Raw genomic sequence first — 13,780 nt, forward strand, 5'->3', positions numbered from 1 at the left:
CTAGGTGTTTTATACAGATACATTATCTCTACTCCTTAAAACTCTGTAAGGTAAAATCTTCCATCAATGTGACTTTCTCCAGCGGGTATCCAATCAGACTATAAAACACTTTTTTTTCTTTTTTCTTTTTTGGCCACGCTGCATGCAGGATCTTAGCTCCCCTGGCCAGGGATCCAACCCATTCATCCTGCAGTGGAAGCACAGAGTCCTAACCACTGGACCGCCAGGGAATTCCCTGAAACACTTTTTGGAACCACAATTAAGGTTAATTTGCAAGATTTTATTTCTCCTATTGAAACAACTAAACCCAAACCTTGTTCCAGCGTTCTCATTATGTGAGATGTTTGCAGGCCGGCCTGCACTGGTACCTTCGATCCCTCAGAGCCGCCTGGCTTTTGAGCCCTCCGGATTGGGAGTATGTGATTGGCCGCCTCCAGGACTGCCGCTCGAGAGGCCAGCGCTCCTTCGCCATACCTGTCCCCCCATAGTCACGCTTTTCCCTGTGAGGTGCAGCATTAATCAACTCACCCCTCCCACACACTACTTCCCCAACGTGGGTGTCTGCGTTGACTTCATTCTTCACCTTCCCTTGAGACCCCTCCCCTCTGCCTCTGGAAGAGGTCTTTTTTGCCCAGTTCCTGTAAAATAGCACCCATCTGGCACCCCCAGAAAGTTCATGCTTACTAGAGAGTCTGTGGGCAAAGAAAAACCCAGTGCACACACGAAACTATGGCTGAGCACTGGGCTCACATCACAACTGCTTCTGCGGTGGATGACCAGCCAGCCACCCATCTTTGAGGTGGTAGCACAGGACAGTTTAATGACAGCAGTGAGACCTGCTCTTCAGCATGTGGTCAAGGTAAGGATTTAATTCTCTGCAAAGTTTTAGGAACGTCCGGGTAAAAACCAAGTCAATAATCTGAATTTATTTCTTGGCCTAAGTTTTGAAATAACCAATTAGCATATAATGCACCTCACATGATTTAATGGTTATGGAGTCTCTTGTTATGTGTACTGAATACCCAGCACTTCAGGGAGGTTAAGGTAGACCCAGAAAGAAAAGTGTGGACATTCAGAGGGAAAAAAAGGAAATATAAATACAAGGCATAGTAGCTGTGTAATGGAATGAATTTCATTTATTTATTTTGCTTTAGGTTCTTGCAGAATCAAATCCTGCCCGCTACGGCTTCTTGTGGAAGTGGTTTGATGAAATCTTCACCCTGCTAGATCTTCTGCTCCAGCAACATTATCTGTCTAAAACCAGCGCCTCGTTTTCTGAAAACATTTATGGCTTAAAGAGGATCGTAATAGGAGACACACACAAGCTTCAGAGACTGGCCAGTGCTGGTCTCCCAAAGAAGCAGCTTTGGAAGTCAGTTATTTTCCTGGTTCTTCTTCCCTATCTGAAAGTGAAGCTGGAGAAGCTGATTTCTAGCCTGAGAAAAGAGGATGAATATTCCATCCATCCCCCTACTTCCCGCTGGAAACGATTTTACAGAGCCTTTTTGGCAGCCTACCCATTTGTTAACATGGCCTGGGAAGGCTGGTTTCTTGTACAGCAGCTTCGATACATCCTAGGAAAGGCTCAGCATCACTCACCACTGCTGAGTCTGGCTGGGGTTTGGCTAGGTCGACTTACAGTTCAGGATATACAAGCTCTGGAGCACAAACCAGCCGAAGCCAGCATGATGCAGCAACCAGCTGGGAGGTAAGGCTTAACATTTCCCCAACATATTTGATTAATAAATCCTAAAATCTTATCCCAATTTTATGAAATTTACCCCCTTCAGTCCACTTTGGGGTATTTCATAAAATCATCGAAAAATTCTTGTGTCCATAAAACAAGGATTGCCATCCTGGTAACCTTCCTCATCATAATGGCTACATTTTTGCACACACTTGCTATGTACCAGACACTTTGCTAGGTGTTTACGTATATTATCTCAATCCTCATCACAGCTCAATGAAATAAATGCATTAGCACCATTTAACAGTTGAGGAAACTAAGTTCTAACATTTGAGTACTTTGCCAAGGCCACACAGCTAATAGGCGGCAGAGCTGAGATTCAAGCCAGATCAGTACAATTCTAAAGACTGCTCTTAACCATGGTGCTATCCCGCTCCTAGTGTCTGTGTTCTCTGACAAGTTCAAATATATTCCTCAGTACTGCTGAGTTGTTTTTTAAGTGAGTTATTTCTTTTTCTGGATATACTATCTTCCACCCCCATAAAAGGTCTATATAATCAATGGCTCATTAACTTCTTTCTCAAAACACGAAGCAAAAGAAGCCCTAGTCATTAAAAACAAAGCTTAGCTCCTAGAACTCCTAAAATACGGTAGGTTAGAAAGAGGGAATTGTTTCGAATAGACACAAGAGAAAACGCCAGTCCACCATCTATTCAATCCCCAAGCTGAATCAACGATTCTAATGAAAAGTGTAAGAATTGCATGCGTATTAGTTGTTCTGTGATTGTACCTAAATAAACAGTTTCTGCTTTTGCCTCCTTGTTCTGTTCTCCAAACGGCGTTGGCGAGAAGATAAAGTCAGCTCTGAAGCAAGCCGTGGGAGGTGCCGCCTCATGCCTCTCTACTGGCCTTTTGGTGGGTGTGTTCTTCCTGCAGTTCCTTGAGTGGTGGTATTCATCCGGAAACCAAGAAACCATCAAGTCATTGACTGCCCTGCCTACTCCACCACCACCGGTACATCTAGACTACAATTCTGATTCTCCCCTGTTGCCCCAAATGAAGACTGTGTGCCCACTGTGTCGTAAAAACCGGGTGAATGACACCGTTCTCGCCACCTCTGGCTATGTGTTTTGTTATCGCTGTGTGTTTAATTACGTGAAGAGTCACCGAGCTTGTCCCATCACAGGTTATCCAACACAAGTACAGCATCTGATTAAACTGTACTCCCCTGAGAACTGAAAGGGATTAGCACCTTGTCTCACAACAAAATGACTGCACTATAAGGCCAGAGGGCTTGTTTTCCGCACGGTAAATAGCATTGTTTGATCATCCTCAATTAATAATTGTATGAACTTTAAACAGCCACATGGATTTCTTTAAAAGGATGTACTCGTTGATCTTAACCTTTTAGCTTGCTCCCTAGACACCTCTACTTAGAGTTGACCGAGCTGGTCAGAGTGAGAGAATCAGGACTGGCAGGGGATGTGAGGATCAGCATAGAGAAGGGGATCAAAGAGGGTACTCGGCACAGAAGCTTTTCCTGTCCCCTTCCTTAAAGGACAAGAGGTATAGAAGCTCTCAGGAAAAACCCAAGTTAGACCTCGTAGAGTGGGTAGTGAAGGGGAAGCAGGCCTTTTGAGAAAGGAAAGCATTTATCTGCCTATGAGGAATAGGTTTTATCGGTTTGCAAACAGTATGAAATATGGACCTGCTTTTTTATTTTATTTTTTGTAATACAGCAGGTTCTTATTAATTATCACTTTTATACATATCAGTGTATACATGTCAATCCCAGTCTCCCAGTTCATCCCCACCCCACCCCTCACGGACATGCTTTTTATAGAAATACTTAGAAACACTTTCTCCTTCCATATGCTGAGACTCATTTGTTAAGTAACATTTGCTATAGTTTATCACCTTTTAAAGATCCCTTTGTGAACCACACATATCTTCCTTGGGAAACTGGTTACAGGAAAATAGGGGTTGAATGTATATACAGAATAGTCTGAAGACTTCAGTGTGAAAGCAAAGCTATTAATGAAGAGATGAAGTAAAATACTGCCCTAACTATGACTGTGTAAAGACAGGATCTTTTCATAAGGTCTTTGTGCTTGCTGTTAAGAGTTTGCTAAGCTGACATGAATTATTCTGGCTATTACTAAAGTTTCTACAAAACGCTTAAGTAAAATTGAAGAATAAATGTTTTTTGGCAAAGAGCTGTTCCATGTCATGATTATGTGGAAACCGAAAGATTAGTTGAGGTATTTAGAGTAAATTTTTCATTCAGGCCACCTTTGCGGGTTTTTTTTTTTTTTTTTTTTTTGCGGTACGCGGGCCTCTCACTGTTGTGGCCTCTCCCGTTGCCGAGCACAGGCTCGGGACGCGCAGGCTCAGCGGCCATGGCTCACGGGTCCAGCTGCTCCGCGGCATGTGGGATCTTCCTGGACCGGGGCACGAATCCGTGTCCCCTGCATCGGCAGGCAGACTCTCAACCACTGCGCCACCAGGGAAGCCCCTACCTTTGATTTTTTGAGGCATTCTGTATTAATATTTTGCTTTTTTTGCTAATCCAATATAGGAGAGAAATCCTCTCCTCCAACAGCAAGAATTCAATCTTGAGTGAAATACCTTATTTCTCAAGTGAAATACTGCACAAACACTTAAGTTGACACTGGATTGGCAGGGTTAAACATACAGGTTAAAACATACGGGTTAAAAAAAAAATCATTACTACAAGAGGAAGGATGAAAATGATTTTTAAGTGCCTCTGCTGAGACAGGTGTTGTCCAATACAACTCATTTCAGCAATTCAAAGCACATTTTCTGATAGCACTAAGATAATAGAACTAAATTTTGAAATAGAATATCCTATAGATTTTAAAATATTAACACTTTTATGTACCATGAGAAGAGTATAATGGATATTTGCAAAAATTCTTATTAAACCACAAGGTTTTACCAGAACAAATACCATAGTTAAGTAAACTTCTTTTTAATTTAAAAATTTTTTAATTTGTTTCAAAGTTAAACCCAAGACACACTGACTTCACAGGAAATCCAATGAGAAATGTTTTTCTAGGCTGAACACCTGTTTCCCCTTAGTCTCCCCCCAAAAAACATGTACATGTTAATTACTTTCATTTTACAATCACTGCTAAATAAACATTTTTAATATAGTAATGAGTCAATAAGGGAACCGAACCAGATTCAGGACTGAAATAATGCAGTTTTCCATGAAGATATCAAAGCCATATTTTTCACCTCAACCTACAAAGAAAAACAGGAAAGTATCAGTAATTCAAAAGAATATTAAACACTCTTACACATAATAAAACCAGTATCCAAATAGGCTAGAACATACCAATGTGGAAAAACCACAACCAGAATCAGCTCAGAGAGAAGATTAAGGGGTCATACCCTGGTCAATGCCAACACTGAAGCAATGGCAATGCCAGGTCAGACTATACTTCACTCATCATTGCATCATTGCTTTTCACCTCCTTGTATTATCTAAGAGCAGCCCAACACCCTATTTTCACATCCAAGAAAACTTAGGTTTACCCATGAGAAAAAAAGACTTCTTTTTAGATAAGTTGCAACCGTGGGCTTTCAATATTTGATCTTCTACTATTCACCTCAAGCAACTCTGCTGTACAAAAATGCAAACTTGAACAAGTTTTGTTTTGGAGGTGCTTTTTAAAAATTTTTGTAATACAGAGTAGAGTGGAGAAGCATTTACAGTACAGAAAAACATTTCTTGTTTTAGTGAGTCCAAACACCATGCATGATAAAATCTCAGGGATGTCTGTGAAGGGATTTATAATCTAGTTCTAAAGCAAAATCTTTAGAAAAGATTTTCTCCTAAAATCCTTTATAAAGTAAACTCCAGTTCATTTAATATACAATTTGATTTACAATTCTGCTGCCAACAAAGATGAAAAGTATAGTCATAAAAAATTTTATACAAGAGTCTGCTAAAGAGTCCAAGACCCAGGGAGGCTAGGATTTGACAAAGGTCCATAGAAAAATAACAGCAATGCTGGAAAGAGAAACTGAGGTCTGATTACCAGATTTATATTTTTCCACTACCAGCTAAATACAAGGTTTAATTTCATTTTTCTCCAGGCCATGGGCAAGATAAAGGAAACAATGCAAAGCCTGGGTAATTCACAACATGGATGATCAATTTCTGAATGAGAAAGCTGCCTGCATTTTATTTATTCTAAATGACACCTTCTCGTAGTTTACTATCGCTAACATGCTATGCTAAAGTACTAGGATCACAAACAATGTCAACCTCTCTAGCTTTTCAGCATTGTATCTAAATAACAATTCTGGAGACACAACATGCCTCCTTCAGCCATTTATAAATGTCAATAGCTTGATACTCCATAGTTAAAAACGTACAGCTATGGTCTGTGTTCTCCATTCAGCAACTGAATTCCACAAAGAGAGGGAAACTAGTAAAGTGCCTGTTTAGAGACTTGAACCTGTATCTCATCAACCTGTGCAGAAGTAAGTACACGTTACAAAAAGCAAACAGGCTAAGAGAACTTAAATAACCTTGTCTAAAAGCATGAAACTTGTGAGCAGAGCTCCAAGTGTGCTCCAGCCACAGAGGGCAAACTTTCCTTGTTCTCTTCCACAGTACGCTTTCCTCTGTCTGGAGCGCCTTCCCTACCCCTTTCAATCTGGAGAAAGTCTGTAGTTCTAAAACCTTGTTCAAACGTCACCTTCTCTGTTAAGTGGTCCCTAACTCCCTCAGTCATCCCCTCCTCTGACTCCCACAGCACTTTTCCCCACCACAGTACGCATCACACACCAATTATTCACCCATTCACGTCCCCCACCTCCCGTCTCTCCCACCAGCCCCATTACACAGAGCTCCTAAAGAACCAGGACTTCCTCTTACTGGCCTTTGCATCCATTACACTCAGAATGATGCCTGGGACACAGAAGGCGGCTCAATAAGCGACAGTTTAATTCAGTCAGTGAACGACCCTCTCTACTAAACCCTAAGCGCCTGGATTATACAAGCATCAGCACAGTTTATAAAGCCGACTTACCTCCAACATTTCACATAGGTTAAGGACGTCCCTCAAGCATCTCTAAGCCCTCCGTCCTCCAACTTCTAACTCATGGCATTCTGCATGGCACCCTGCGCAGGGCAACCAATTCTTATACACGGTGTATCCTCAAAACGATAATAATAACAACAATAACAATACTACTGCTGATAATAATAATAATAACATCCAAACCCCACCAACTTCAGGAAAGACTGAGACGCCATCCTTCCGGGGAAACACAAGGCCGGATCCAGGGCTCAAACCAAAGCCTCAGGCAGGGGGTCCGCAGCCCGCTTTGGGAACCCCCAAAACTCTTACGCCCTAGACTCTCAGGAGGCCTGCCCAGGCCTGCAGAGGCTGACCGCAGCCCACCCGCCGCCGTTCAGTCCCAGAGGTACGGGCTTGGGGCTTTCCACACTGCTCCACCTCGCTAACCCGCCAGCTGCCGCGGCAGCCCGATCCCGACAACCAATCCCGCGACGACCAGTGGACCACGTGGGCCGCAGCCCTGAGGCTCGGCTGGTGCGAGGAGCAGCCAATCGGAGGGCTAGGCGAACGCCGGGGTTGGGGTGGGGAGAGCGGGCGGGAAGGCGTAGGCGTCTTTGCAGTCTCTTCTTGGCGTGGCGGGCTACATGCTCAAAGTTGAAAGCAAGACCCTGAGTAGTCCCCGCCCGCCCTCCAATTCCCTGATCTCCGACCTTGGGGAGACTGACATTTGGAGTGGTTTATGCTGGTGCCTCGTTTCACAACTGGGGAAGGGCATTTGAGGCAGGCTGTAGAGGGTGTGTGTGCCCTGGCTTTCCAGGAAGAACTATGGATTCAGTGTTCCGACAGTATCGTGCTTGCGCCGAATTCCCGCCTGAGGGCTAGGGGTTGGGGTGGACTTTGATTAATGTGTCCCTCTCCCCCCGACCAGGAGAAACTCATTGGCTTGTCAGGGGCTTGGACGCTTCCTGAATAAGCAAGAGGTGCCACTAAATATCAAAGAACTGCGAAAGAGAGCAAGAGAGGCTTCCTGGGAGAGGTGGCATTTGATCTAGGTTTTGAAAGATGCGTTCGATTTGGAGATTCTGGGAGAAAATAATTTAACTCCCAAATTAAATGAGAAAGCATAGGGGAGCTTACCAAATTTAGGTAAAGTTGAAACTGGTGTAGTGTTTTCCAAAATTCAGTGAGTTGGAAATACCAGGAGGAAACTTAACAACATAGATGTCCCCCAGCATCAAAACCAAACGACAAACTCCCACAATCCACACTTACAGAATCATTAAGCTTGAATCTGGAGTTGGAACCCAGGCGTGTATATTTTTAATAAGTACCCCAGGGGAGATTCTGATTCACACCAAAGTTTCAGGACCAGTGTTAACGTAAAGAAAGGGGGTGATAAGAGATCTGAAAGACAGGGCAAGACTGTTAAAGATAGTGGCTTGCTGGCTGTGTAGTTTAGACTACTCTGGAGAAAGTGGGAGATTTAAAGATTTCAGAGTCTGAGGAGATGGGTGATCACAGCTGAAAACTCAATATGCAACTGTGTTTCAAAAATAGATTGAAGGAAGGCAGAGTAAAAGAAGGGGAAGCTATTGCCAAGTGATTGCAATGGTCCAGGTGAGAGCTAGTAAGAAATGGAGAGGTGGCATATGAAGGACAGTAGGAGGAATGTGATGAGTGTCAGATAGGGATGGGGAGAAAGATATGAGGAAATAAATGGAGAAAAATGGAATGTCCTCTGTACCAGACCTATGAAGGACCTCCATTGTACTTTAAGGATAGACTTTAGACAGTGAAGAGAATGGGCCTTTGCAAGTGCTGCTTCCTCTGCCTGGTTTTCCCCTTCCTTCTCCATCGTCCTTTCTCAATCTGGTGCCTCCTTTTATTTTTATTATTATTATTATTATTTTTTCCCAGCACGCGGGCCTCTCACTGCTGTGGCCTCTCCCGTTGCGGATCACAGGCTCCGGACGTGCAGGCTCAGCGGCCATGGCTCACGGGCCCAGCCTCTCCGCGGCATGTGGGATCTTCCCGGACCGGGGCACGAACCCATGTCCCCTGCATTGGCAGGTGGACTCTCAACCACTGAGCCACCAGGGAAGCCCTCTTTTTTTTTTATTAAGGTAAGTTTTTTTGCTTGTCTTTATGGAAATGAGGTTGTCCTTTTTTATGTTTTTTATTTATTTTATTTTTGGCTGCGTTGCCGTGCGCGGCCTTTAGTTGTGACGAGTGGACGCTACTCTTCATTGCGGTGCGCGGGCGTCTCATTGCGGTGGCTTCTCTTGTTGTGGAGCACGGGCTCTAGGCGCGCAGGCTTCAGTAGTTGTAGCGTGCGGGCTCAATAGTTGTGGCTTGCGGGCTCTAGAGTGCAGGCTCAGTTGCTCCGCAGCATGTGGGGTCTTCCCGGACCAGGGCTCGAACCCATGTCCCGTGCATTGGCAGGCATATTCTTAACCACTGCGCCACCACGGAAACCCTCAACTTGGTGCATTACTTGCAGGTTTCAGCTCACATACCATCTCACTTATGAAATCTTACCTTGTTCTCACAAGCATAGTCACTGTCACTCCTTAGAACACCCCAAGCACACTGTTCATATGTTTCTAGCTCTCCAGAATGGCACTAGAGTGTAGTGGTCATGTATATGGACTATAGTATTTGCAAGCACCATAAACTCTGTTCCTCAGTTTCCCCATCTGTGAAAAGGGAATAATGACAGTACCTACCTCACAGAGCTGTTACGAGAACTGAATGAGAACAATGCGATAACACCTGGTGTTATCACATATGTTGTATTGCAATGAGTTCTTTAATATATGTTTTCCCCCTCTAGATTGTGAACAGGACATGTGTCTTATTCTTCTTGCTAACAGTAAAGGCTGCATGGCAGAATGATAGTAAATGGGTTTTGGAATCAGATAGATAGGAGTCCAAATCCCAGCTCTGCTACTTACTAGGTGTGTAATCTTCAACTTTACTTCCCTGAACTCAGTTTCTTCATTTATAAGATAGTGAAAATAATGCATGTCTTATAAGTTGTTACGAGGACAATTTGAGATCATCAAAGTTGCAGATCTGGCCCAAAGAAGGCAGTCACTAAATGGTGCAAATGATGGGTGGCCCCAGGACATAGTACCATGTTCAGAACACAGTAAATGCTTAGTAACTGATTATCGAATGAAAAGCTGACGTTATATGCCAGGCACCATGCTAACCTTTTTATATACATCATCGCACTTCATTCTCACAAGAACCGTATGGAGAAGGCACTATTATTATCTCCACTTTACAAAGAAGGAATGTGAGGTTTGGATTATCTTAACGAAGCTTTCTAAGCCAAAAAGTGCTAGAGCTAGGATTTCAAGGCCCTTGGTGCTTTAAAAAACAGCTGACTGAATGAGAGAATGAATGAAAGGAGACTTACCCAGAGTCAGGTGGTGGCGTGGTAGAACCAGCACTGTTACTCTTGGTCACCATGCTATCTAGTCTACTATTCTAGCCGAATCATCTTGACAAATGAATTGAGAGTGAGATGGATGCTGGTATTTGGCAGTTTGTGTCTACTGACCAGGAAAACTGTGCTATACCTATCTCGGCTGATAAATTGAAATGCTTGGTGAATAAACACAAATAAATTGGGAGCTCTAGTTCTTCGCCAACTGTCAGCAGTGTGACCAGATCATTTTCCCAAGACCTAGAAAAAAACCACTGTACAAGCTACTGATTTCAAGTTGCTTTGTATCATGAACATTTGCTTTGAGGTATCAGAGCCAGAATGTGAGCTCCTCGCTGGCCTGATAACGTACTATTCATAACCAGAGGACTTAACTAAGGAACTCTGAAGAAGGAAGAGAAACCCTCTTTGCTCATCTTTCACATTATCCTTCCTTCTCCTGATTTGGTCCCTAATAGTGCATTAAAGAATAAGAAGGAGAAAACAATACAGTTCCTAGTTCTTCTGCCCCAAAAATGTCCTTCCTGTTGATTGGGAAGGAAAAAGGAGGTACTTAGGTAGATTTCAGATTTTGAAGACTCCAAAGCAATCCAGAATCCCAAACTTGAAAGGCAGTGGAAGGAGTAGGGGCATTTGTATTAAACAGACCTGGCTGTGCATGCCAGCTCTTCCACTTAACTGGCCATGTAATCTCAGGTTCCATATCATGTGCCACACTCCCAGCTTGGTCCCTTGTGCCCAAATGCATATGTCCAGTAAATGACGGTCCTTTTTATCTTTCTAAAAGTAAGTGATATCAGAAGGATTTCAGTGTGAGAGTGAAACTGAGAATTAAGGTAGGTAGTAGAACTAAAAATGAGACTGGGGACTTCCCTGGCGGTCCAGTAGTTGAGACTCTGTGCTTCCACTGCAGGGGGCGCGGGTTCAATCCCTGGTTGGGGAACTAGGATCCCAAATGCCACGTGGCACGACCAAGAAATAATAATAATAAATTTTAAAATGAAATAAAAGTGAGACTGAATTTGGAAATGACGTGAGTGAAAAAGGGTTAAAGTTGAAGCTGAGAGCAGACCTCTGCAGTTTACTATGTTGCTGTGCTGATTTATTCGTCATAGTATGTATTCTGCCTCCTATCCTGGAAATAACTTTTGAGCCAGACAGGTACAAAGTGTCATGCCAACAAAGCAGAACTCCATAGGAAGAGTGACCTCAGTTAAAAAAAAAAACAAACCCGAGGAGGTATTCAGAAACCTATTTCAGAATGCCATTTCAGCATAAGCAAATTGGAGTAGAAACAAAGAGTTGTTTGATGGTTTGACTTATGCGGAGAGAAGTATGTTAGTTTCCTGTGGCTGCAGTAACAAATTGCCACAACCTTGGTTGTTTAAAACAATAACACTTTATTCTCTCACAGCCAGAAGTTTGACATACGAGGGCAGAAATCAAGGTGTCAGCATGGGCTGTGCTCCCCTCAGACGCTCCAGGGCAGAATCCATTTTGTGCCTCTTCCTGCTTCCTGTGCCTGCTGGCATTCCCTCACTTGCGGCCACATCACTCCGATCTCTGCCTCTGTGGTCACATTGCCCCCTCCTCTTTTGTAGGTATCAAATCTCTCTCTACCTCATTCTTTTTTTTTTTTTAAGATTTTTTTTTGATGTGGACCACTTTTTCAAGTCTTTATTGAATTTGTTACAATATTGCTTCTGTTTTATGTTTTTGGTTTTTTGGCCACGAGGCATGTGGGGTCTTAGCTCCCTGACCAGGGACCGAACCCACACCCCCTCCATTGGAAGGCAAAGTCTTAACCACTGGACCGCCAGGGAAGTCCCTCTACTGAATTCTTATGAGAACACTCGTGATTGGATTTAGGGCCCACATGGATAATCCAGAATAATTTCCTCATCTCAACATCCTTTCTTAATCACATCTGCAAAGACCCTTTGTCCTTGTAAGTTAACGTTCATAGGTTCATCATCATCATCATCATCAATAATTGCTGGCCAATATTCACTTGTTCCAGTTTAACCAGCATCCCCAAAAGAGATAACTGTCTCTTACCTGTTTATTTTTTTCACTTAATTGTTTTTTTTAATTATGCAAACAATTGATGTTCATTGTAGACCATTTAGAAAATAGAGAAAAGTTAAAGAAAAAAAGGAAAGGAAAAGAAATTCAATGAAAAATCATCTGTAATCCTCTCATCCAGGGGTAGCCAAACCTTCACCAAAGAGTATTTTTCTAGGCTGGGTCTTGTGTCCAACAAAGAGGAAAAGTAGGAAAAAGAGAATAAAAGTGAATAGAATAGGACAAACGATTTGGAAGGTGATAGAATAGGTTAATATTGTTCATAATAGATATGTACAGGACAGCTTAATCTAAAATAAATGTAGAGCTTTGAAGTGAAATTAACCATGACAGGAGATGCTTGTATGATGTATAGAAATAACACTCAGCCCTTTAGAGGAGGGATGTTTTAGCTTTGGCCCCTCACTTGAAAACCCCTGAATTTCCCCACTAATACTTCATTCTCTCCCAGAGGTCAGATCCTGGCCTGACAATCTGCCCTGTCATAGGCTTTTCTTGAGTCCTTATCAGCCTTCCTCAGGGGTCAATGTTATGAAGACTAGGGGAGTCTGGCAGAGTTCCTGCTCCTTCCAGGCTGATATCAAAGGGCAACAGGGGCTGTGACAGAAGGCAAACATTCAGACAAAAGCCAGATGTGGAACTGAAGCAATAAGAGGAAAAGCAAGAGCATCAGGTAAAAAAAAAAAATTTTTTTTTAAATCTCATTCCTCTCAGTTTATGTCTGAGAGCATGAAGAGCTTAGTAAAATCATAGCTCAGGAGCAACTTGTAAAGGAGAATGAGTGAGAAATTTGGGGAAATGTGGAGCAGATGTTCATATGGAGCTAGACTCTCAGAAAACTTTGTATCTATCATGGTTGTCATCAGCAACCAAGTAACATCAATGAGCCTTGGGAGTCATGAGAGTATAGTTTTGCTAGTTCAAAAGCAATTAGATTTGTTTGTGAGTCCCAGCAGGTGGAAGTTATAGGGAGACAAATTATAGCTGAAAATAAGGAAGCTATTTCGTTTCTTTTTTTTTTTTTTGCGGTACGAGGGCCTCTCACTGCTGTGGCCCCTCCCGTTGCGGAGCACAGGCTCCGGATATGCAGGCCCAGCAGCCATGGCTCACGGGCCTAGCAGCTCTGCGGCATGTGGGATCTTCCCGGACTGGGGCATCCCCTGCATTGGCAGTCGGACTCTCAACCACTGCGCCACCAGGGAAGCCCGAGGCTATCTTTTTATTGGAGTGGATGATAGGAGTAAGAAAGTTCTGGGATGTGCTAAAGAAAAGGTTGACCGTGATTCTTTGAAAAAGAAAATAGAAAACACAATATACAAATTACCTTGTGTCCATTTTTGCCAGTCTCAATGCCAGATAGATTTCACAGTCAAAATCTTGGATGTGTTAGCTGGGGGAGAGCTATATGGCTATGCTTGTGTGATCGGAGTGAAGCCATTCTGTGGTGCACTTTTCTCAGAAGCTCCCTGTTCCTGGATGGTGAAGGACAAGGATATT

General features: G+C 43.1%; 1 long non-coding RNA gene, 1 other non-coding gene and 1 pseudogene across 3 annotated transcripts; 1 reads left to right on the forward strand and 2 right to left on the reverse strand.

Annotated features, from left to right (window-relative positions):
• Positions 1-714: 714 nt before the first annotated feature.
• On the forward strand, positions 715-3,908 carry LOC117309522 (peroxisome assembly protein 12-like; annotated as a pseudogene).
• A 517-nt stretch (positions 3,909-4,425) lies between these two features.
• Positions 4,426-7,195, reverse strand: LOC117309523 (uncharacterized). Of its 2 annotated transcripts, XR_004523877.2 has the most exons (3): positions 6,954-7,195; positions 6,754-6,845; positions 4,426-4,954 (listed from the first exon to the last, which is right to left on the reverse strand). It is a non-coding gene; the product is annotated as an uncharacterized lncRNA (long non-coding RNA). The 2 variants fall into 2 exon arrangements; XR_004523878.2 differs by lacking the exon at positions 6,754-6,845.
• LOC117309857 (Z30 small nucleolar RNA) lies at positions 5,075-5,171 on the reverse strand. Its single transcript, XR_004524147.1, has one exon. It is a non-coding gene; the product is annotated as a Z30 small nucleolar RNA (small nucleolar RNA).
• Positions 7,196-13,780: the final 6,585 nt, after the last annotated feature.

Source organism: Tursiops truncatus, chromosome 20 (genome assembly GCF_011762595.2).
Source record: "Tursiops truncatus isolate mTurTru1 chromosome 20, mTurTru1.mat.Y, whole genome shotgun sequence".
NCBI classification, from domain to species: Eukaryota; Metazoa; Chordata; class Mammalia; order Artiodactyla; family Delphinidae; genus Tursiops; species Tursiops truncatus.